The 25705-nt window shown below is 39.6% G+C and overlaps 2 protein-coding genes across 3 annotated transcripts in view; one reads left to right on the forward strand and one right to left on the reverse strand.

Moving 5' to 3' along the window:
* The window catches only part of klhl21 (kelch-like family member 21), a 118222-nt gene that overhangs the window by 53091 nt on the left and 39426 nt on the right, over positions 1 to 25705 (reverse strand). For both annotated transcript variants that reach the window (XM_088081817.1, XM_088081818.1), the window contains one exon: positions 12306 to 12415. The gene's annotated coding sequence lies outside the window, so the exon portion shown is untranslated. The remainder of the gene's footprint in view (positions 1 to 12305; positions 12416 to 25705) is intronic.
* The window catches only part of syt6a (synaptotagmin VIa), a 79404-nt gene that overhangs the window by 7832 nt on the left and 45867 nt on the right, over positions 1 to 25705 (forward strand). The gene's annotated exons all lie outside the window — the stretch shown is intronic.

The raw sequence follows: 25705 nt of genomic DNA on the forward strand, positions 1-25705 counted from the left end.
CAGCTCTTCTGTAAGCAGTCTGTGAACAGCATTATAAACAGGACCGCCTTCATCTCTCTTCCTCTGAGGGCTTCTCTGGTGTTTCCTCCCCCACATTCTCATTCTGAAGCTCAATGGCTCCCGAGACGTCCCCGAAGGTGCTAATTTCTAGTGATGTTATCTGCTGCCTCCACTTGAACAGCTGTGGAACTATAGTGAGTGTGAATCCATCTCCATGAATAAATAATAAAAATCCTTCTTCCTGGACTCAGCAGCGCAGACGACACCACACTGTGGTGTACCTTTGAGTCAGTGTTTCGCAGAGAGAGTGCTCCTCTCTCTGCGTGGCTTTCGCCAACAAAATGCATCAGTGTCACTAATGACAAAAGTGTTAGGGGGATGAGTAATGAAGAAACCCGCTGCGTGTTATCCAGGCCAGTGCACTGGGCAAGGCCTCTGCTGAGCTATTGAGCAGTAACATCGGTTTATTGATTAAAGAATCAGGCCCTGGGCGAGCAGAGCGGTGAGACCCTCACAGGGCGACGAAAGACACAACAGAGCATGAGAATTTTTGATCATGCCTCATGCCCCACTGAAGCACATTACACCACAATTTGGTACTGAAATACAACACAAGTCGCTGCTGTTGCTACACAAGTCAAGCTTTCTGTTCACGGCCAAAACATAAGTAGATTGCAATGAAAACAAGAAGTAAAGCTCAAAATTCAACTACTGGCCCTTGGTTTCAGACAGAGGTGGACAAAAGCAGGCTTCTCATTTCTAGCCTGTGACGATCAATGATGCAAGCTCGCAATTGACTGGACTGAAATTCATCAGACAGCACAAATACTCATTTAGATGTCAATATTCGTTTAATGTAGCGTACTCGCTGCAGACATGTGAACCCCTCCCACATGTGAACATATCTTTTAATAAAAAAATATATATATATGTGTGTGTGTGTGTGTGTGTGTGTGTGTGTGTAAAATTGATAAAATGTTAATACAGAGCTGCATGTAGTGTATTGCTGCAGTTATTAACAGGTTTAAAAAGAGTCGAGCTGTTTCACTGTCAGTTTGCTGGGACCATTAAATGGCTCAGTGTCGTGTGTAAAACTGCTGCTGCGCGTTAGCTCATGTTACTCGAAGAGCAGGTGAATTGACTTGGAGGAGAGCGACTCCAAGTCAGTCCTTTTGTGCTGCATTTAATCTGTAACGCTGGCGGCAGCAACTGAATATCTGCTTATTGTTCTTATGTTAGCGTTCAACTTATGGTTTAATAGCCTGATTGAAGCCTGATTGTTCAATAAATGAATTTTGAATTGCACTTGTTTTCCATTTGCTGGCCAAATTGCATTACTATTCCTACATTTGATTTTTTGCGAGTACTCTAGAATAATTTAAAGAGAGCACTTGAATATAGAAGTGGATCACTCCTAGAGCGATTTCATGAACGATAGAAATATAAACAGCCAATCAGAATCTGTCTTATTTAGACATCTCATCCAACATAGATCCTTACATCTAATTTGGACCACAAAATGTATGTTTTTATGTTGAAAAAGACGCATGAAGCTTTGGACTATTTTACAGTTTTGTTTTCTTTTTGCTTTCATTCCTGTGAATTTAGTCATCAATAACTGATGACTGTACCAGATTCTGGTCTGTAGTTGGTGGTGTTGACTGTTATCAGGAGATGATAAAGTGATTGATAAAGTGTTGATTAAAAAACATCATCTAATATGATGATTTAGAGGCTGCATAAAAAAATTTGATTTTACATACAAATCCCCGGAATTTAAATTGTTCAGTCTGGGTGTCATTAGTTCATTTCAGGGACTTTTGGAAAGGCTAAAAAAAGTCTTGAAATACCAATTACCACTCTTACTACAGCTTCATACACATCACAGATTACCAAACTCTATTTGGGGATGGCCTAATTTTTGTCTAGAAGCTGACAGGAGAAAAGAAAGTGGTTCTTTTGTTTTGCCTCATTTGACTGCACGTCACCGATGTCAAGCTCTCCTGATTCCCCTCTTTTCTAATGAAGCCTCTTGTACCGTCTTCTGTCTGCGAGTTTCACTGCTGGTTTCGGTTCATGTAGCCGTTTTGTCATAATGTCTGTTGAGCTGTCTGTCACGGTGGAAGCGTTAGGGCCTCCAGGGGCCGATGCTCCTGTCACGCTCGCAGGGTTGATGGTGTAGAATTAGACGTGGGGCCCGCACACTTCATCACACAAATTAATGTGCAGTCTTAGAGGGTAATATCACTAAATGGCTCAACACTGAAAATACTGGATTGTTCCAGCCAAAAAGAAAATCAGTTAAGTCAAACTAACTCTTGCTTGGACCTGCAAATTGGACTGATGTTGTTGGGGAAATATTTTTTCATGCATCCTAATATGTTTCTGTTTTATTTCAGTGAGAGGAGCTTGGTGTGATGCAATTTGGCTTTAATCACACATTATAGGTATAAAATAATGGACATAGTTGCCACGACATCAACCATTGGTTTGTGGTCTGCTGTTTTGAAGCCTCGAGCCAGTAGTGTAGCATGACCATATTTGTACGAGCGGATAAGGCTAACCCTAACAGTAGCTGCTAGCTTAAGATGGGCATACACTGTACGATTTTAGAAATGTTGTCAATTCAAACTTTACTGTACGAGTAAATGTTCTGTGATGTAAAGCCAAAGCGCACGATTAATGTGCTCACACTGTACTGTCTGATCATCAAGCCATGACCTGAGAGTTCACACTGAACCTGTAAAAATGTCCCGTCCCTGTGGAACATCCTGGCTTTTGTCAAATGACAATAAAAATTTCTTTGAAAGCTCTGAGGCAGGTATTAGCAACAATGTTAACAAGGTGCTTACTTGATAATCTGTGCAATCTCGTGCTCCGAAACCTGCAAGAAAAAGAGGCGCATATGGACTTGCAGATGGCTTGGGAGACGTGGACAGTTTGCAGAGAGAACTGGACGTAAGCTACTTTTACTGTTATTAACTTAATAGCTTACGTTAGCTATGCTAACACTCCTTATTGTGTATTTTACGTCCAGCGTCATGTAGCCATGGCTTTTTCAGATCCTCTGCTTGCCACTTTGCCCAGGCGCAATGAGAAAAGAAAAAGGCACTGACATTGGGGAATCGACTCGTGGCTTTACTTCAACTATGAGAGAGCCAACGTAGACTGACCAAAATTTCTGACATGTCAGATATTCATCCAACCATCCGATGGCTGTTCGTAGCAGATGACGAGTCACCCCCTGTACACTTGCACGGCAAACAGTTGAAATTCAGCCTGAGCCTAAAACCAGTTATGCAGCTCAAAAATCGGGTCAAAAATGGGCTAAACTCGTCCAGTGTATGCCTGGCTTTAGTTGGTGCCATGTGTTTATGGTTAACTGTGATAATGCCAGGGATGGGACAGAGTCGTTGTTGTTGTTGTTTTGCAAGTCACAAGTGAGTCTCAAGCCTTTGCACTCAAGTTTGGAGTCAGGACATGCAAGTCCCAAGTAAAGACTAACAAGTGCCAAGTCAAGACCAAAGTCCTAAACTTTGACTTTCAAGTCCTACACAAGTCATAAAGCCGGTCTCAGACATGGATGTATTAAGAAAACCTGGACACAGCATGGAGGTGGGGCCCCGGTCATTCCTATGAGAGCTGTTCAGTAGCATATGAAGCAAAAAATGCTCTGTTTCTGCAGTATGAAAGTAACCGGATCTTCTGCATTACTGTGCCCATAGAGCATGTGCACTGTGCAGACCGAATTACTTCCAGTTAAGGGCTTTGCTAGCTTAAAATGTGATCAAATAATTTCATCTTGTGGCTCTTCAAGACTTTCCAAATGTTATCAAACTGAATGGATTAGATTTTGATAGTGAAATTAGTCATTTTACAGAGGTTTTGATGCTCACAAAAACATATCCACTGTAAACATGTTTGTTTCTGCTTTAAATCTGGGCACTTTAACATGGGGGTCTATGGGGACTGACTCGCTTTTAGAGCCAGCCTCAAGTGGCCATTAGATGAACTGCACTTTTTGGCACTTTGGCCTTGGCTTCATTTTTCCGCCCTGAAAGTTGCAGCTTGGCTGCAACAGACTATTGTTTTTCATTGTCACTAATTTGCAGTTAGAATCATCAGGTGGCCGTAAACATGACTTTGAATGAATACTAATGTTACCCCAAATATCTGTTGATGTAATTAGGTTGTAATTGTTTGCCAACACAAGCATGACTTCAAGGTTACACACTGATAATATGTCAGTGTTGTGTTTACAAGTTGCTTCATTATCCTAAAGTGGCCAAAAAATCAATTAACACCACTCTAAATCTGATCTTAAATTAGTCAGATTAATGAGATCTGTGAGGATAGGTGGGGATGTGCAGCGAGTATTAATGTGTATTAACCGATCAAAGTTAAATTTGGCCTTTAATTACTTTGCTTCCAAGAGGATATATGGTGTGTTTTTCCCCCATAGTCAAAATGCACAATCAAAAATATCTGATGCGTGTCTGATACTGTCGATGTGTCAATAGGCATCTGTTTTCTCACATGTTCACCATGATTAGTTTATAAAGGTGATAATGTGTCAGTGTTGTGTTCACAGCTTGTTGTGCTGCCAAGAGGCCAGAAAATAATTAATGCTGCTTTGACTAACAAACAAGGTGCATTAATTATTTTCTCAACCTCATTTGTTACACAATTCTGCAAATATCTTTTTTTGCATTATTATGTGCACCGAAATACCAGAAGTAGGTGAACATCTTCTTGTGCAATTTTACATAATTCAGCACGACAACCCCACAATAAACTAAAGGTCCTGTACTCAGTTTTTGTTCAGACTGTGTGAGAGGTGTGTAATCCACTTCATGGTCATTTTGAAAGCTTTTGTATTGTAGTGAGAGGTGTTTAGTGTTTTATCCACTGTGGGCTTTTTCAGCTGCATACTGGTGAAAAAGAAATCACTCTAAAAATGAAGGCTATACGTTGGCCAAAATAGTTGAAATTGTGTAAATAAATGTATGAATGGACTCTTTTTTTCTTGTTACACAACAGAAAGGTCCCTCATCGGAGAAATAACACCAAATATTGCCTCTTCCTGAACCACAGAAAAGAAAGTAAAACGTGTTTTCCACAGAAACACAGTAGAATAGAAACATAATATAAAATCTATTTGTACAAAACCTTTTTGTACAGATCTAACAATGCAAAAGTGCGAGTTTCATAAAACCTTCTCATTATTTTCTCCAACAAAACAAATCTTTTTTGGTTTTGCTCAACACTCTCTTTCTTATATCATAATAGAAAGGATGATAAAAAATGCATTTGCATTTTCTTTTAATTTAACTCACATAACATCCAATCTTGTTTCTCAATACTAACAGAACATCCTAATCCCAGATGCAGTCGTGGTGAGACACCAAAACTGACTTGGGCACACAGGAATCTCGTAATTTTGTTGTACTACGACTTAATACTTATGGTTCCTTCTGGTACTTGAATGTACAATCATGTACAAGGGCCATTGTAGGTAAAAAAAATGGTAATTGTTTTTATCTTGTAAATTTATGACTTTAATTTTGGAAATTCTTAAAGTTTTTTATTGAAACATTATTCCCCTTCCCTCTGCTTTTTATTTATCTTTTTACTTACAGTGGCCCTAAATTGTCGTTGTATAAATGTAGGAACAGTGAAAGAAAATAAGACTATGGGGGACAAGTGGGAATTTAAAAAAACTAGAGAAATTAAATTATACTATACACATATATTTTTTTATAAATATTGGGTACCAATGGGGTACAGCACTGGGGAACCACACTGAAAACAACACTGATATTCTACAGAAGCTACAGATTTAGCTATTATGAGGTATTTCACTGTTACAATATACCACGAAAACTGCAGGGGCAGCGTGAGGTAATGAAAGGAGCATTTGGAAAGTCTATAAATAAAGTATTTATTACTGATGAAAATCTAAAATATTTGTATTATGTTCAGGGGTACTCTACAATGCTAGAGTGCAGCAATGTAGTTTTGGGACTCATCAGCAGGGGTGTCGCACAAGCCTGTTTATTTGGGTACAGCAGGGCATCTATAACATGCGTGCACATACATGGTTAAGTTGTGGTTTGTTTAGAAGGTTATGTAATCACGACTCCTACGGCAGCAAGTTACATATATTAGTCAAATATAACTGAGCACGTGATCCAGACGATATGATCAGTTTCATGATGTTGAGGAAATTACACGGCAACTTTTATGGTGACTAGCATACATGGTTTTCTTGCATGATCCTCAACGCATGAGATGATGTAATTAATCAACACAACTTAAAAGTCAACATGACGACTTTGATCATTCTATTAGTTGTTATTGTTTTTGTATGACATACACTTTAGTGATGATTGGATCTTCAAGCACTTAAAAAATTAACACAAATTTCAACCTGATAATGCAAACTGTGAATATTATGGTTTTATTTAATATTATGGTTAAGAAAAGGTCATGTTTTGGCGTAAAATAACTACTTTCATTCCACTCACCTGTTAGGAAAAGCAGCAATGTCTCAGTAAAATACAACAGTTTTTTGTGCCTATAAGAGCCACTGAAAAATGCAGCAATAACTTGTAAATCACAACCTGTTTTGTTGTTTGTTGATCTTGAACAGTGGGCTGCAGTTCATCTAGGTGTCACGCCATCTACTATCCTCTCCATCTCCGAATGACAAAGTCAGCTCATATACTACTTCACTTTAGAAACACTGATAAGATATGTTCGAAACATACAAATGTGACATATTTGTAGTTTGCAGAAATACAATGGCAACATTTCCTTCTGTTGACTGGGCTGAATCTTACTCAGTTTAATTAAACCATATAAAAGTCTCCTTTAAGTGAAGTGACTTAGTGAAAATGTGTTATTCTAAAAGAGACGTGTGCGTGACATGAGGTCCAGTCAACAGAGGGTGAGAGGTATTTCTTGTGTAGCCTCTGGGTGAAGGATGTCAGATATCTTCTTCCTAACTGTAATCACTCGAGGCATATAAAAGATAATGAGGAGGAGGTCCACTTTATTAAAACTTTACCCACTAATTAGATAGAGACGTTGCACGCATGAAAGACTAAATTAAATACAAATACCAATGCTTAAGGGGCAAACCAAGGGTGTAATATTTATGCAGCGCTGCACACTTTTATACTGTGATGCCAACAGGGTACTGAATCCTGCCGCCATGTGTTATGACAGTGATTGAAGATGTTTTTCTTCTTTTTTTTTTTTAAGTTCAGCCAAAGGGGAAGAGCTCCACTTTAAAAAAAGTCCATTATAGGATGTGCAGTATTTTTTTTATATATATATATAGGTCGTAGACGGTTTTGTCTTTTCCTATAAATTCTGTGTTCAGGAGCTGCCAGAAAATGTGTTAGTCACAGAGCACCTAGAACATATGGTGCCTGAGGCCGTCCATCGGTTCAGACTATATCATTCCCATTTCCTGGAATCTGTGCTGCTTCCTATATTTTGTGTTTTCACTTATACTGCCATTAACAATCCCCCGAGGAAACATGACCCACAAGAAGCACAATCAGGGTAGATGGGAGATGGAGGAAGGACAAACTGAATAACAACCTCATGACAGCAGACCAGGAGGCACAGAAAAGCGTCTTGCATGTCAATATGTGCGTGTAAATGTGTGTTTATTGTACACAGATAACAGAAAAAAGAGGCAGCATTAGAGTTTTTACCTCCTTCTGTGAACACAGAGGGAAAAGAGATGTTTGCAATTTGAGGTTTGTTGTGACATTTCATGGTCTGATTATATTAGCGCCCTCTGCAAAGCAGCCGCTGCCTCTGAAATGATGTTACCTAAGCTGACAAGAATTGATGGAATGACCTTACAGTTTGTCCACCAGCAGAGAATTGCTCCACAATTTCACCCTGAAAACAGTCGTGTATCTCGGTTGCATTATTATCTCAAATATTACATCAGTGGAGACTGTGGCACAGGAGATCACAGGAGGAGAGAGTTCTTAGATAAAAACTTTAAGAAAAAAAAAGCCTCCCATATATGATATACAGTAAAATATATGGTAGATTGAATTTTTGACATAAAGCCAGGCAACAAGTCGTTATAGTCGGCTCATCCACACACACACGTACACTCTGGGGGCCATGTTTCATTATTCATCAACAGGCGCGGCCCTTAAATTTGCATTTTTCATTTATCTGAACGATGCAGTAATAAACATCCACATATAGATTCTGTTCCGTGACAACATTACATTACTAAATTCATTAATCCTGAGGCAGAGGTGCAAGTTTTGCTACAAAAAACAAAGTGACAAGAAATGTTTTGAAATGCAAATAGCAAAAGTGGAACTTTTTCTGAAGCACATAAATGGTTCCAACAGAGTAGAAAACAGGTGAGTTCCAGATGGTGAGTTATATTTTTTAAAAGTTCCTCCTGTATAGAAAGTTAGAGGTAAACTATGCGGGACTTTCCAAAAAGCAATATACAAACTCACACAAAAGTAATCCCTCTCAATCATCACTTGTGACCCAATAGAGGTGTGTGACGGTATATATCTGCAGAGACTCTGCCCTCTGACTGTAATTTCCTATAATTTTGCTGTGTTTTGGAAAATTCTCGACGTGTAGCTCCCAGCTGATCATACGCGAAGGTGAGATCTGGACTTAGTAAAAAAAAAAAAAAAAAGTAGTAACCAGGTGCCAGACCATAAGCAGCCTCGAACAAGAGGAAGCTATGAAACACTAAGCTCATTCCAAAAAGGGCAACTTGGGTTGAGCGATTACTTTTTGCTGGGGAGGACTGAAGATGAGGATGGGGATAAATAGCAATGCAGAGTTGACTAATCTGGACCAATACATTCTTACTCCCAGCTGGTCAATGCTTGGTCACACATCCTCACGTCAAAATATAAAGCTCTGTGTCCCTCCAGCTTCTGTTTTTTACAACATGGGTAAAAACACTTTGAGGCCACCTTTGGATGAGAAAGGCCCTACTAAAAACGGAAAAGTCTTTCTTTAAAAAAGAAAAAAGCTAACATTGTGTACATTCTTGCATCCTTGTTACCACGGATCCACAAAAACAAACAAAAACACTGTAGCATCCACGCCAGGCCAGTAGCTGGCAATGTGACTTTGTGGTGACACACCATAGAAGAACGCCACGCGTCTGCACATAAAGGCGTTCTTCTACAGAGCAGTGAGTATACACAAACAAGAAGACGATGGCGAACACACGCAAAATGCGTTATCGCAACAATACCACAATAATACTGTATCATGACTTCAGTACCATGATATTATTGTATTGTGGGGCCTCTGGTGATTCCCACTTCTAATATCAGCATGATATTTTGTTATTAAAATGATTTGGTTGACTTTTGGTTTCACATAGGACACTAACAGTGGTCTCCTGGATGAAAGATTTTTTCACTCTGTAAACTACAGCAGTTGCTCGGAGCATCAGACAATGCCGCCTGATGCACATATTGCTGCTAAAAGTAGCCTGAACGCATCTGTATCTGATTCTGAGGGCTTCTAACCAAGCGTCAGTATTTCACGAGTTGGGAGTGAGACCAGGTTTTGGATATATGTCGGAGGTTAGCTTCGTTGGCTTGCCAAAGAACGACTTGAACTACAAATGTAAGGCTCCTACAATAGCACAGGAGCTTCTGTGGACACACAGAAAGTGAAGGAGGACATGAGCTTGAAATTCTCATGTGTGCCGCTAACAGCGGGTGGCAGCTTAAAAAATGGTGCCGTTGTTTCCAAAACTGCATCTTAAATCAGCTCACTTTGGACATTTGAGTCCATTTTGGATGAATTGCAGCAGTCATGGCAACAGAAGTTGAAATAATTAAAACTCTTTTCATGACATAAACCTATATGACTGTTACATTAAAGTAAAAAATGAAAGGGGAAACCCTTTTAGAAACAGCAGCTATACACAGTTGATTTAGCTGTGCATTACTGAGTGTGCTCACAGACTTGATGACTCCTCCATTGTTCTACTACTATACACTGCGCTTTGTTTTGGCGTTCACTTTTTTTTTTCACAGGTTCATTAATTACTAATAATTTCCAAGAGCAGCTCCTGAAAATCACTATGCAATTGATGCTTATTATAGAGAAAATAGAGTCAGTGTTCAGTGGGTATACTTTCAGAAATAATTTCAAACTGTCTCCACACAAACAATTCACCTAATGAAGAATTATATTTCTAGGTATTAATGAATAATGAATAAAAGCATATTTACTTAGGTTAAATGGAGCAGCTCCTCAGCAGCTGGTTTCAAACTGAACACGACTGAAACTAAAAAAGTCTAATCTATGTCACGTTTCTGAGGGCACTCGAGTGGAGAACAAGAAATGCAGGGCAGGCTGTGAGTCCAGCGTGTTACATGACAGTAGCGGTATTAAGGGGAGACAATATGCAGGTTATCAAGATGTAACCAGACTCGACAGGCTACACAGAAACATCCTATCTCTCTCTCCTCAAAAACAAAAAGGCATTTAATCTCACTCGATTGTCCGTCCCAGCTTCTCTGTAGGCAAGATGGTGAGATAAAAATGTTTTGTTTCTGAGCCACGACAAAGGCAAAAATGGGCCCGCAACAGAATAGGAAAGGCTTGTTTTTTTGCTGAGAGGATTGCCAGAAATGAATCTTGCTACGCGATTTCTTTGATCGCTTAAGGCCCTACTGGTCAGAATCAGCAGTCAAAAAGATATAAAACAGCCAATAAAACAAGTTTTTCAACAATTGTAAATCACCACAAACACAAGAGATTTCAGAGAAGAAAGTCACAAAAAATATGCACAAAAATATTAGACCGGTCCAGTAGTTGGTGAAATTATTTGCGCCAGACAGATTGATACACACGCGCACGTACAAGACCGAACCCACGAGCTTGTCTAGTCTTACACCTGGCTAAATATTTAATACTTAATACTTAACCCCTTAACACCTGAATTGAAGTCAGTTTTCAGACACCTTTTACAAGCATTTACACTTCTGAAACCTGAAAAAAATATTTTATCTGGTTTTCTGTTGAAAACATGGGAAAAAAGGCAATGAGCAATGTGGCAAGATATGTCCCACTAACTGCCCAAAAAAAAATTAATTCATTAATTTAAAATAATTATTTTTAAAAAAGAGGACAAGAAATGACCTGAAAATTAGCTACAGGATAATTAGATGTTATTAAAAATAGTGAAAACTATCCAGAAAAACAGTAGTATTATTATTGTTATTATTATCACATTAAAATTATGTTACAGAAAAAATAAATATAATTTTCCCTGCTACATTCTTTTATGTTACATAATTTTTTAACGCTATCTTAACTTTTCACTCTTTTTTAATGCTTATTTTCGGGTAACTTTTTCACAAATTTCTTGCCAATTTTTGGGCCATTTCTTGTAAAGTGACTCATTGTCTTCTTTCCATATTTTGGAAAAAAAATTCAACCAATTTGCCTAGGCTACAAAGGGTTAACACGGGATTACATTATTATTTCCAGTGTTACCAGTCAGCATTACACTACAGGCTTTTAATTGTTCCCACGTCTGGAAACAGCTGATCTATGAGTATCAGCAGGCAGATTAGTTTATTAATATTAATAATTTCCACTTACATGACAATTAGGCGTATCCGCTGGTATAAATGCCTGTGTTGAATTGTTCCCAGTGTGGCATTAATATTACAACAGGTGAAACGTGTTGGGAGAGTGACAGGAGTGAGTCACCCTAATTTACAAGCCATCAGTAATGACCTGCGGGGTCACATATGGAAATCTCTCTATGTAAATAAGTTTTTACAGATGATAATTCATCCCCTGGTAGATCACAGCCCCCCTCTTTGACAAGCTAATCCTCAGCCAGGCGTGTAATTAAGAACAGAGTCGGGTACACGGGGAAGGCAGTGCACGCGTGTGACATGTGTGCCATCAGTGTGGAAACTAATCACCTGTCACTGGCTGTTACTGACCAAACACTGTCGCTAATGCATCCCATGAGCCACGTTTGGATGAAGACTACAAGAGGAGCATTACCAAGTGATGAACAGAGCATCATTATCAAATGACAGAAACGTTCTGTCACATGCACCGGGATGTTTCATCTGCATGAGACTGCGACAAACTGTGGATATCTTTTTCTGACTGTTAAATCCGGAGGGGAAAGTCAAGGACTGGAGCCTCATGCATAAAACACCCTGTACAGCAGTGAATCCATATCATATCACATTTAGTACCGTAATGTAATCATCACTTCATTGCAACAGAAACGGTACACATACCTGAGGGCTTCTTTAAGAGTCTAGTCAGCAGTCTCTGCTACATGATGATACGATGACCAGCTCCTCTTCTGCCTTTTCTGCTGTGGTTGATGGATGAAACCATGATAAAACTGAAAGAAAAAAGATTTTATAAAGTTACTTTGACTTGACAATGTGAACTTTTTTAACGTTTGTTTTTGTGATGTTTTGGGTTTAATAACTAAAATACATTCACACTTTCCTTAAAGCAGTGATAGTTTCTAGTTTTATTATAATAGTATCGAAAAAAATGACAAACTGAAAACAAAAAGTTTGGCGAATCAAGAACAAAAGTAACGATGTGTCAGTGTTTTGATTTTCATCTTTTTAATGTTGTTTTCACTGCTGAGTGAGTTTGCCATCCTGTGTGTATCCTCTAAACCATAGACTGTAAAAATAATGGACGGAGCATGATGACATCACCTACTGGATTTTGAATTGCTGTTCTGAGGTTCAGGTTTAGGTTCAGGTTCCTTTATTTGTACCCGTAGGTAAATTTGGTTTGCAGTATACGGTGAAAGGCATCTATTTGACACAGTTTTCAGACACTAAAAACAACATACAAGATAAAACATAAAAAGATAAAACAATTAAAGTGCTCAATCAAAAATGTTAAATGTCATAAATACCAATAAAAACATGAAACTATAAAAACCAAACCATCAAATAAAATCAATCTAAAAACTGCCATTAAATAAATCATAAACACAGGCTCCAAAATTATCTTCTGCAATGTGCAGAAGCCTCATGTTCGGCATTTTGGCTGTTGCCATGTTGGTTTTTGCGATGCTGCTATATGCACTATGTGCCCTGGACAAATTTCCCTGCAGAAACAATAAAATGTATCTTATCTCGCCTTATCTTAAATGATCTCAAATAGTTATTTCACTGGAAACACCTGCTTTCCACTGCTTTAAAATGGGGTTGATGAGTGCTGTGATTGTGGACTCTGAAACCAAGACAACTAGCTGAAAGATGCTAAAATAACTTCACAAAACTGCTTTAATATTACACACGTTACATAAATTTGACCCAAAGGTGATGTAAAAAAAATTTATTAATGTGGCTTTAAATAGTTTCTTTACAGTTCTTTGCAGCCACCAACATTTCACAGACTGTCCTCAGTGTGCTATTATACTTCTGACAATGATCAAATCCACTTTCAAGGACACCCTTCACTTAATTCACTGTGGACTCACTCCCATCACGGTGCGTCGGCTCTGCATACCAACAGGCTCCACGCCATAATGACTTTCCATCTAACACCCTATACAATGCAAAGATAACACACTCGATGGGAAGGAGCACTATAGCCACAGCCCCCGTGGCACCGGGCCACGACTGAAGTGAAAATGTGTCAGTGTTTGGAGAGCTGCCCTGCATTCAGAGTGGAGCAGGTCACTCTAAGAGAGGAAATGGAAACACTCTCCCAGGACTGCTCAAACCACTAGAAGGAGAAGTCCTGTAATATCCGGCCTACGCCTGATCTGATCAAGAACTGATATCTCTCTCTGTGGCTCCGCAAAGAGCTTCTCTGCTTAACCTTAATCAGTTTAAGTACCAATCTCCAGCCAGGTTTCCATCCAAATGTAGGGCAAATTTTAACCTAATTTTTCAGAAATCAACAACAGAAATTTGAATTTATGTAGGTTTTCGCCCACTTTGTAAACATTAGGAGTCGATTTATCAAGATAAGCTGTAGGCGGTGTTAATTTTGCAGTCAGGCACCATTAAACCGCTGCAGAAAAAGAGGGCTATTCTGGTTTTACTGTATAAAGCACTTTGTGTGACAGTATGTTTGTATGAAAAGTGCTGTACAAATGAAAGTCTGATTGATTGATTGATTGATTGATTTTAGCCACTCAGAGATGAAGTTAGTCGGCTAGCAACAACATGCTATGTCAGTGTTTCTTCGTTTCCCCAAACTGCCGGAGTTATAGGCCCTCTGGCTACAATTTATACACTATGAGTATAGTGGTATCTGTGAAAGCTTCAAATTATGTGCAACGCATTTTAAAGTGAACTGCATCAGCAACTGGCGTTACATAGAGCATATAATAGACTTCGCCTCTTTCTCTCTTACGCCGCCAGGGGCCTCACCGTCATCACACGCCCACTTTTCACAATCAAATTAAGTTCCTCCCAACAATATATCCCGTCTATTTGTCCTATTTTACTTGGAGATCACGATACTGAAGGTACAAACTCTCAAAAGTATGTTTCATCTGGACTTACAGTAAAATTTCTGAGCACATCTTCCACCACTTTTCAGTTCCCTCTTAACATATCTCATTTTATAACTCCTCTGTCATCACAGGAAACCATCATGAGAAGATGTAGAAGTGCTGGGCTATAACTTTTTTATGTGCATGTTGTCCAGACTCCTGTGAGTATTTTGAAAAGTAATAAATAAAACAGAGATGATGTGGTGCCAGACACAAAGAGAATAGAGCCTATAGCCATTTCTGTTCCTTCTTCAAAGCAGCAGAAGAGGCCCTCCACTCCCTGAACATGCTCTCACTCCTGCACTTCTTGAGTCCAGCCTTATTAAAACCTCTCCTTTAACCTTCTCCCCATCCTTTCTAAGGCAACGCACAGTTTCAGGTCAGGCCTGCTGATGCATTGGAGGATTTCAGGGGGCTGTATTAAATCTCCTCCGGCGAATACCTGAGTGGATTCTGATTTAGATTTTTTATTCTCGGAGCATCAGTCCCCAGGGTACACAGTCCTGCAGCCTGAGCTCAGATCCCTTTGAACTCTACTTAGATTTTCTCGCTGGGCCACCAGCCATAAGCAGATCCAATGTGTTGTCGAGGCCGAAGAGGACAGCAGGCCCCTGATGTATGGTTCATTAGAAAGATGAATTGTGCCTGAGTGCATCCTCGGTGAGGATTGACCCTGCTGAAGTTGCGTATGTATTCAGGCCACTGCTTTCTCCACCGGCAGCAAGTAAGCATGTAGAGCATCCTAAAATAAGGCTTGTTTACCCAGATGTGTCACAAACCAAGACTTCAGAGTCTCAAAGACAAGTAAATAAAGTCAACCGTTCAATACAAAGCACTGCATCTTCAAGTTGTCAAAGTCTGACAAGTGGTGCTATATTTACGTCCAAATCAAATAAATCTAGGTTTATTTGTATGACACTTCATAGTACTCAACGAGAATTACTGCCTGGGGGTTGTACGCCTTCGCACGCCAGTCAAGTAGCACTTACAGTTTACATCCATGTCTGTGAAAACATGGATGCTTCATACGTATTTCCCCAAAACAATCAGCTCAGTTTCAAGGTGGGCACCTAAAGTTAGTGTCACTAATTAAGTGTCTCGCTGACTTATGACTTATGACGTTGAGTAATGGCCAGAAAAGTGTTTTTGCAGAACACTATAATGTCACACTGACCACTTAATTCTAATCAGTTCATCCTTGAGTCCAAATTGACATTTGTGCCAAAGTTCAAGAAATGTCCTCAAAGGTGTTCTTAAAATATCAGGTTCACAAGAATTAGACTTACAAAGGTCATAATGACCTTGACCTTTGACAACCAAATTAGTATCAGTTCATAACTGAGTCCGGTTGGACTTTTGTGACAATTTTTAAGGAATTCCATTAAGGTGTTCTCGAGATATTACTTTTATGAGTATGAGATGGTTGTGGGGTCACAGTGACCTTGATCTTTGACAAAAAAAATGTTATCAGTTCATTGTTGAGTCCAAGTGGACGTTTGTGAAATTTAAAAAAAAAAAAATCACAACAAGTATATTTGAGATATTGCATTCACCAGTATGGCAGATGAGGTCACAGTGACCCTGACCTTTGACCTGTGGATGTTTGTGCCATATTTGAAGACATTTCCTTAAGGTGTTCTTGAAATATGACAGTCATGAGAGTGAGACAAAAGAGGTCACCTTTGACCTCCAAAAGTCAATCGGTTTATCACTGAGTTCAAAGGGGCGTTTGTGGCAAATTTTTAAAAAGTTCAATGACCACCAAATCTAATCAGCTCATTAATGAGTCTAAGTGGACATTTGTGCAAAATTTGAAGAAATTTCTTAGGGCATTTTTGAGATATTGCATTCACAAGAACAGAATGGACAGACAACCTAAAAACATGACGCTATTACCAGTGTGGAGACATAAAAAGGGATCTGTAAACCAGGAGTGTCTGTCTGTGAAAAAGGATTAAGGGCTGTAGTCTCAATTTCACACGGCACAAAACAAAGACACGGCTATAGACACACATGAAATGCTTTCTAGATTTTTAAAATAATTTTGAGGTAAAAAGCTCAGTTGGATTAGGAATACATTGTATAGTAGAGTGACGTAGATCCATTCAGATCTCTTTTTTCTCCTTTCCTTTAAAAGCACACTGTGACATGGCACTCTGACATTTTCATGATGAAGAGAGCGATAAGGAGCGAATCAGGCACAAAAGCTTCCCCCCCAAGAGTATATTTAGTCTACTGTGTGTCCTTCTGCAAGAGGCAAGGAATTGCAGTGAGTGAAAAACTGAAATTAAACCAGCACAAGAGCAGAAAATGGTGCTTCTGTTCACGGGAAAACCACTGCCTATGTATTACCTGCACAGGAAACTGCCGAAAATGAAAATAAGAAATAAAATAAAGATTAAAGCCCCTGAGTGGGAAATAAAACAAAATACATTCTGTCCAGTTAAAGTGACGCTTAATAGCCTGCGGGAGATCAATGACCATTTTGTGAGCATGGATTGAGCAGCATGAAGGATGTAAAACCAGATTTAAAGGGACAGTTTTCCTCCAAATCAAAAATCCATATTTTTCTTCTTACCTGTGCTATTTATCAGTCTAGATTGTTTCAATGTGTTACCGATTGTTAGAGATATCGGCCATAGAGATCTCTCCCTCAAGATAATCCACAAACCTTGTTGTGAGCAGTTTCATATGAGAACTATTTTCTTTCTACCGAACTACATCTGACAGCCGTATCACTGCGCACTACTGTATCGACTGCTAGCTCACCTAACACCACTGAGCTAGCTCACATGACAGCTCAGCCGAGGAGGATGGCAGCACTGTACGTTTTAACAACCCACATATACGTTACATTTGTATGTTTTGATGTAGTGGCTGCTGGAGGTTTAAGCACAAGAACTACTTGGTTATGTTTAGGAAAAGATGGTGTCTTAGCTTGAAAAATCCACTTTTGGGGGCACAATCCCAACAGAAAATACAGCAATCGCTGTCCCCACTGGAAAAACAGCAACAGGTCGCTACAAAACTATTTGTTATAATTGTTCTTTTCAACCCATTTGCTCAATAATCGTTCCCTGGATAATAGAAATATCACTCAATTCCCATTTAGACATAAAGTTGCTGCACTAGACTTTTATTTGAACATTTTTAAATCATTTAGAAATTAATTTGACCTTTCTCTTTAGTAGTTTATTGTACATCTGTATCCTTTATTATGCCTGCTAAATTGCTCTGTAAAGCACTTTGAATGCGATACAAATACAGCTGCCTTGCCCTGCCTTACTCGCATGTTTCCACCAAGGGTCTGTACATATAAAGTTGACTTTGCAATACCAATATTTGGAGCTTAAAAAGCTGCTGGAAAATAGCAATGGCTCGCTAAAGCACAGCAGGTTTTGTTGTTTGCTGGTTTTGCTGGTTCCACCATCCCCTCAACCTGACAGAGTCAAAGTCAGCTCTTATATTACATTATTTGTAGTATATATACTACATATGTATGAAACTTAAAAATGCAGCATATTAGTGGTTTGCAGAAATGCCAACATTTTCCTCTGCCAACTGGGCTGAATGTCTACATCTCATGCTGTCAAGAGCATGAGCCTTTCGTCCGTGAGTAGATGCACGCTTGCATGATACAGTTGGTGTAGTTCGTGCGATTCGGTAGGACAGTTCCTCCATGAAACTGCTCACAACGAGGTCTGTGGATTATCTTGAGTAAATGGCTCATGATTTCTGGAAAGAAACATTACTGTTGAATTTTTTGGCGCTTTGAGTACCACAAGCCGAGTGCCATCCAGTGCAATTATGTTGGAGAGAAAGCAGACATCTCTACGTCCAATATCTCCAACACTCAGCACCTCACACCAACACAATCTAGATTGATAGGTAGCACTACGGGCAAGAGGAATAATATGAATTTTTGAATTCGGTAAACTGTCCATAAATTGTTTTGAATGTTTCCATTAGACGTATTATTAGAGGCTACAATTGTGTTAAACATTTTGGATTAAAAATTTATTCAGACGGTTTGATTTGTGGATTAAGCATCCTGAAGTCTGAACTTCAGTACACTGAAAATAACTTCTTTACATCCTAGAAGTGGACAAAATGGTCTTTACAGGGAGACGTTCAGGTTTAGGTTTGTAGTTGACCTAAAAAGAGTGTCAAATGAAACATCCTGAGAAACATCATGGCACTAATAATCAAAGATTGGTAAACTCAGTGTTCAAAATAAGGGGGATCCAGCAGAGTTTTAGCTCCCCAAAAAGCAACCTGAGCTCCAGAGGAAAGAAAATCTTTAGTTTAGAATCTCAAAAACTGAGATAACAGCAAACGCTTAGAAAGCTGCTATAAGAGATACAAGAGCTATACAATGCATATTTTACTCCACGCAATTATTTGTCATAAAACAATCACTTACAGCAAAAGGGCCTGAATTTCTTTATAAAATAAATGAGAGAAATGCTGCACTACCCTCTTTTTTCCCGATGGCTCGAGGCAGTGTTTAATACTGGATAAGATCGACTCACACATGCACAGGTCAAGAAAATTCAGCAGCACAGTCTCTGACACGAAGGTACAAGGTATATTTTACTTACATAAGAGTACCACGGTGTAAATATGATAAAAGTAAAAGTTCTACACGATTTCTTACAAAACCTGTAGAAGAAATGACCCAAAAATTAACAAGAAATTGCTAAAAAGACCAAGAAAATTATTTGAAAATACGCAACAAAAAAGCAAAGGAATGAGACGAAAATAATGCTTAAAACTATAACAATTCAGAGGATTGCAGTGACAGCCACACCTCTGCAAAATATGTTCTCCTTACTCCATTCAAGACTGTTTTAGCGAAGTGTATCTTGTGCTGTGCAGCGTAGCTGTTTATCTGTTTGGTCCCCTGAGTGAACATCTACCCCGAGTGCCCTCTAATCAGTGTTAATCCACTTATGTTCGTCAGCTACAGATGCTGGTGTTACCGCTCCAGCAGGAAAACCTTTATCCAGCTCCGGAGGTAAATTCGGTCTCCTGCCTCTGGCACGTTTTCGAAGTGAACCTTACTTTCTGTGTGCTCTCCCACACCTACGTTAGCTTACATCTGTTATCAGAGTGTTTCCGTCCGTTGCCCAGTTTCCTCAGGCTTGGAAACCACCTGGGCTGCATGGCTGACTTTCAATTGTGTTTTCCGTTGCTGTTTTGATGCTATTTGAACTTTCTTTCAGTTATTTACCACACCGTTGTCTGCTCTAGCAAAAGGCATGTAAAATGGCACCGTGGTGACCTTTTTCTCTGCAAAATAAGACGAAAAATACATTTTCTTATGCTCACTATTGTGATGCTTCAGCGGCTCCTGACACAGCTCTCAAAGCCATTTTCAACATCATCATCTTTGAAGAAGACAATTCAACGCCTGCAGCTTGCAATCAATTATGTGAGGAGAGGGAAAATTAGCGAGAGCATACCTCCTCTCATGCCTCTACTGGATCACCTCATGTGCTTTCCACAGGTGTAACCAAACGTCTGCAGAATCAGTGCCTCATCTAAATGACCATATTGGAGATTTGCAGAAGTACTGGTGGGAGACAAGAAGAATGATTTGAAGAATGCAGCAGCTATGCAAGATGCTGCCCCCTGACTTGTACAATATGGCTTCAGGACCCTCGAGTGCTTCGCTTCAGGACCGAGAGCTATGTCACGACCCTCATTACGCCTTCTCTCATCTCGTGTTTGCCTTAGACGATTTCCTGCAGTCAGCTGGGGCTGAACCCGCTCTCGTCCTCTGCATTCATAATAAGGAAGCTTATGTTGATTCTGACATGTGCTACTACCATTTATATCCTCCTCTTAGAGGCCCAGAAAAGCTGATGTGGTATAATGACAATGGTGGGAGGAAACCTAAAGTCAGACCTCTTGCCCCACTCATTAGTAACTGTCAGACGACACAGCCCCAAGGGTTTGTTTGTTTATTCTTCTCATCATATGTGTGCTAAACACAATTTTCAAGCCTCGTAACCTTGATGCTAAGAGCTGATAAAAGTGTGACTTGGGTTATAAATCCGTAGGTATGTCATTCCATTTTTAGCTGGTCACCATTTTTCTGTAGTTTTCTGTATAAATTGTAACTTCAAGAAGTTTGTCAGTGGTGTAAGATGGTCTTTTCATAAAACCATGCAGTAGAAAGATGCAAATACTTTTGAAATTGGCCCTATACAACCAGAGAAAAGGGAGTTGTATAGGGGGAATTTTTCCTCAAGAGGTGGAAAACCTACAACTACCAGAATGCACTGCACCACACCAGACTAATAAATGCTCCTGCTGGTGAGGCTCTGGCGGTTCAATCTGAATATCTGACAATTCATTTTGTTTTCATTACAAAGATTTAAGGTTTGAACAGGCTCAGTGGGACGTGCAGTGTGACAGTGGCATTTACATCATAGAGTAAACAAGCTCATGGCACTGACACTGATATCAACAAAAGTCTTTCTTGGCTTTCATCGTACTGCAGTTTGTGGGATTTTTCAGGCAATTTAAAAATGTGTTGCTTTGCAGCGCAGACACAAGACTAATGCACTCTTTACATACAATTTGTTCTCTCCTAAATCCAAAATTCTTTCACAAACAATAGATGATGATGGTTGATGGCAGAGGATTTTTGTTTTGCCTGTCTGCATTCGCAACATTGACAACTGATTGACAGCTCTTCAAAAGCGGAGGCTGGCTGTTTAGGAAGTGCTTGATTTGATTTGCAGTGGAGTTTACTATGAGCACACATTTTAAACACCAATATCACAGCTGATCATGTTCATTTAATTGTAGAAAGTTAAATCATGAATATGATTTATATTTGGTTATTTGTGCAGCCCTATATGATTCACGATTGCTTTATTTGTCCCTGGGTGGATTGGTCTTGTCTTGTGCACTCTCGTGAATACAGAATTTTAGGTGCACTAGTAATTCTTGGTGCACATAATTATAGAGGGCAGCCAACTCTTTTGCATTAAGGATTGGGAAAATGTAGTCTCAATTTAGGGCACAAGTGACGTGCATCAACCATTGAAATTAAAACACAGCGCTTCTGTTTTCACCAGTAGCTATCGGTAGCTATTCCCAGCTACCAAAGCGTATCAATGTAAGATTTTTCCAGTTACTATCCACAGTTGGGGAAATGGCAGACAGCGGAGCAACTGAAGTAAATGTGGGAAAAAAACCCGTCTTTTTGTGATATTAGGAATTGCTAGGGTCAGAGGAAAACAGAAAATGAGACGATGTCTTTGTGTCGGCACTGCCAACTGTAGGCGGGTTTCCATTACAGATTTTCCCAAAACTTAAGCAAAATTTTCGATATATCAATAAAATACAATTGCAAGATGACTGTTTCCACCGAGTGAAGTTATGCAACTTCTCTTTTTGCGATAACATTCCAAGAAGCACAGCGATGGACGTTAATCATTAGCAGGTTTATTTCTGTTGCAGCCACCACATTAGCCGTCATTATCTCAAATCGAAGACGACGTAGGCGTGTTATGTGAGCGATAATTGAAAGGCAGGCCCCTTATATGTGAAAGCAGCCACGTATAGCCATAGCATCATGTGACTTTTAAAAGCCAAAAAACTGTTTCCATTGCAGTTTTCCAAAATATACCTTTTTCAAATCGCCTGAAATACCCCCTCATGCAAGCATGAAAACCTTTTTACGATAAATTTGATTTTTTTTTTTTTTAATTGTCGTGTGTGGCATATTTTATATTCCCAACAGCAATTTGCACGGTTTGTGGTTTAATGGAAACCTGCCTACACTGAAAAAAGGAGAATTGCTTTAATTGCTTTAAACAGTAACACAATCAAATTAAGTTTTCTCAACTCAATTTTTAAATAGTTGAGTTAATCAAACTTGATAACTTTATTTGAAAAAAATTATTCAATTACGTGTTGCTGATTGAATTATTTTAAGTTGGTTAAAAAAAAAATTTCAGTGTAGTTATACCGTTTGGAAATGCTTTAAACTTCGCCTTTGATGGCGTTCAGACTCATTTAAAATGCATTTGTCCATGTCCCATGTCTGAGATGTCATGTCTGAGTTCACAATACTGACCGTTAATTACATCATCCTTTACATGCCTCGGTCCAACATAAATCATGTTTAGGACAGCAGTTTTTTCCCTGCTCATACATATTGTGCTCAGCTAAATAGTGGGATTTGTTTGGCTAACACTCATCAGCAGTCTACCTTTAGCTGAGGCATCACCATCCCTCCGCTTACACCCATCAATGCCCCATCACTGCGCGTCCAGCGCTGTCAGCCGATTGTCATGCTGTCCGCTGCTTATAACCCAATCTGTCATGCATTGTTACTGCTTAAAGGATATTGTTGTGTATGCTGTTTGCAGCAGCCACATCAAACTGAGTGATGAGATTTGACTGCAGGATTACAGGCGCATCTGTTTCTTAGATATTAGACTTTTTTGGGCGGCTGTTCGGCTTACAGTACACACGCTTGATTTGATTTTAATTGTTAAAAAAATGGAAGGACGGCCCTGTGTGTCAAAATCACATTAAGCTTCTTAGCAGGTGCTGCAGTGTGTTGGTGATGAAATCCCTGACTCGATCCAGTGTCGGTGTTAGACACACAAAGCTGTTTCCTGATGCAGGTTTTTTTCTGGAGTTGATCTTTGACACCAACAAGTTATTTCATTAAGTTTGTCACACACTGCACAGGGCAGAGATCAGAAATATATTTAACTATATATAACACTGAAAATGAGCCTAAAATGATACATGAAATCTGCAACAAGTCCTTCAAATAACAGCACAAAATACATTCGTTTCGTTTTCCTGATGTGATCTGTCACTATTTGTCTGTGCCCTCCAAAACTACAAATCCGTCTTATCATCTGACAACGCTGTGGTTGACTTGGTTTGGTTTAGGGAAAGATCATGGTTTGGATTACAATATGTGCTTAGTTACGGTCAGGGAAACATCATGGTTTCAGTTAAAATGGAAACAAACTCAGGTGTTAAAGCCCCCTCTGCTCAAAAATGTGTTTTTCTTCTGTTTATGTCACCTAAAATGTCTGACCTTGACTTTTCTGACTGTATCTGTGCAAAGTTTGTCACTTGAGGGATGATTTTACATTCCTCTGCTGAAGGGGTCGATGTCTGTGCACTTCCCTAAAATCTGAGATTCAAACACACATCAGGAAACTAGACTAGTTTCATCACAAATCAGTCCACCCAGGATTTCACGGGCTTTTTTGCAATGGCTGCGGCCTGAAATGCCTTTTTCTAAGAAATTGCAATGCATTTTTACAAAGAAAGTAAAGGGGCAAGTGAAAATTGCAAAAACAGTTGTGATGCTGTCTCAGGCCACATTTAGACAAAAATGGCCCGGCTGAAAATGGAAAATTCTTTCCAACAACCTCACAGTGACACCGAAAATGGGAAATCCATACACTGCATGCAGCTCTATAATGAAATGGGATTATACCCGTTTTAAAAAGTCAAAGCTGCGGTAAAGTTGCTACGTTTGGACAAAATTGCAAGGTCATGCAGAATGCACAAGTTGGCTGAATTTTCATTAATTGTTGTGATTGCAACATCACAAAACCCGGGAGGGACTGACTAACAGGGAAGCCAATCACTGTCTAACACGGGAAACACATTAACTGGAGAACAGACTGCAACACTGGCAAAGAAGCCTGAAACTTACCAGCATGGAGAGCAGAGTCAGTATTTCCAAAATTATAGACAGCAAACAGAAAAAAACGCTCATACAAATGGATGCACAAGTTGTGTGAGAGTTTGTGAACGGATGTACTTTTCAATTCATGGAGAATGTTTTAATTTTTTGGATTCTCTGTTCACCGTGGAGGCATGGGAGAAAAACTACATTTTCTTCATGAATTCAAAGTAACGTGGGGAGTAAGTTATATGGTCATTTTGTGCATTAAGCATTCGTTAAGTTCGGGGTTGCATGCGTGAGAGCAGCTTTTGCTGAAACGATGCAGTCGATCTTGTTGGGTAAACAGTCTTGAAACCTGGCAGGTGTCCTGATTCCTTGTAACATAAAAAATGAATCAAGGACAAGCCAACATATTGCACTTATCTAGTTTTTAAAAAATTCTGCAGAAGTTTTTGGAACACTGCATAATGCATTAGCTACAGTAACAGCAAAGAAACCCTCTGAGCCGAAAGAACAGCGCTGTTCGTGTTATCCAGAACAGACTTTCTAGGATCTCGATTTTGAACGCTTGCCAACTGCACCATCCCATACATGTGTGCCCCGCTCTGAACGCAATTAATTTCTATCTATTTTATCAGTGTTGCACGTCAAATTGATTTCAAGGTGCTCCTGCAGTCGGGAGCCTCTGGTCAGGGAGGCATCCTCTGCGGACCACAGCCTGTTGAGGAACTGATGCTAATCTAAATAGAGGGAAGACTTGGGGGTTGCACTTTCTTCCTGCACCCCTCCTTCTCCCTCTCTCTCTCTCTCTCCCTCTCTCTCTCTCTCTCTCTGTTGAAGATTGTACTGATTGTGCTGCAATATGTCGCATGACCACGGTCAGGACTGCAGACTGAGGCGCAATTTCTCCCATGCTTATTAAATCACTGGTGTGTGCTTCTCTGAGCAGCGCGCGGACGTACATGTGTTCATCACAGCAGCTTACCGCAAGCTCTCCTGACACAGAACAAAGCAAGAGGCTTACATGTGTTGCTCATCAAAAAAAGACTCCCTTTTGATGCCTCGTGACGCATTTGCTTATTATCATTCTATGTAGGAATAAAACAACTCTTTGAATGTGTTATCTGGATATCTATTCAAAGAAAAGCTTTGATATTCATGAGGACGCCCTCATGTGTATTCATGCTCCTAAACTTATGCGTGTTGCCTTTCTTTTGCTGCATTGCCTGTGTGTTTTTAGGGAGCAAATAAACTGGGTGTCTCTCTTTTGCCCCCCCCCACCCCCCTCTCCGTCCCTTTAGTCTCTCCTGCAACAGAAGTTGAAGTGTCTTGCATGTGTTTTAGCACAACAAGACTGAAGTGAAAGGCTGTTGAGCTTGTCTGACTGTTCGCCGGGCTGAGTAAGGGACCTGCCCCTAGACATTTGCACTACAGTATCCTGCTGACTTGCTGTGCTTGCTCGCACTACCATAGAA

The sequence above is a fragment of the Plectropomus leopardus genome, chromosome 9 (genome assembly GCF_026936395.1).
Source record: "Plectropomus leopardus strain MGB_pleo_1.0 chromosome 9, ASM2693639v1, whole genome shotgun sequence".
Classification (NCBI taxonomy): domain Eukaryota; kingdom Metazoa; phylum Chordata; class Actinopteri; order Perciformes; family Serranidae; genus Plectropomus; species Plectropomus leopardus.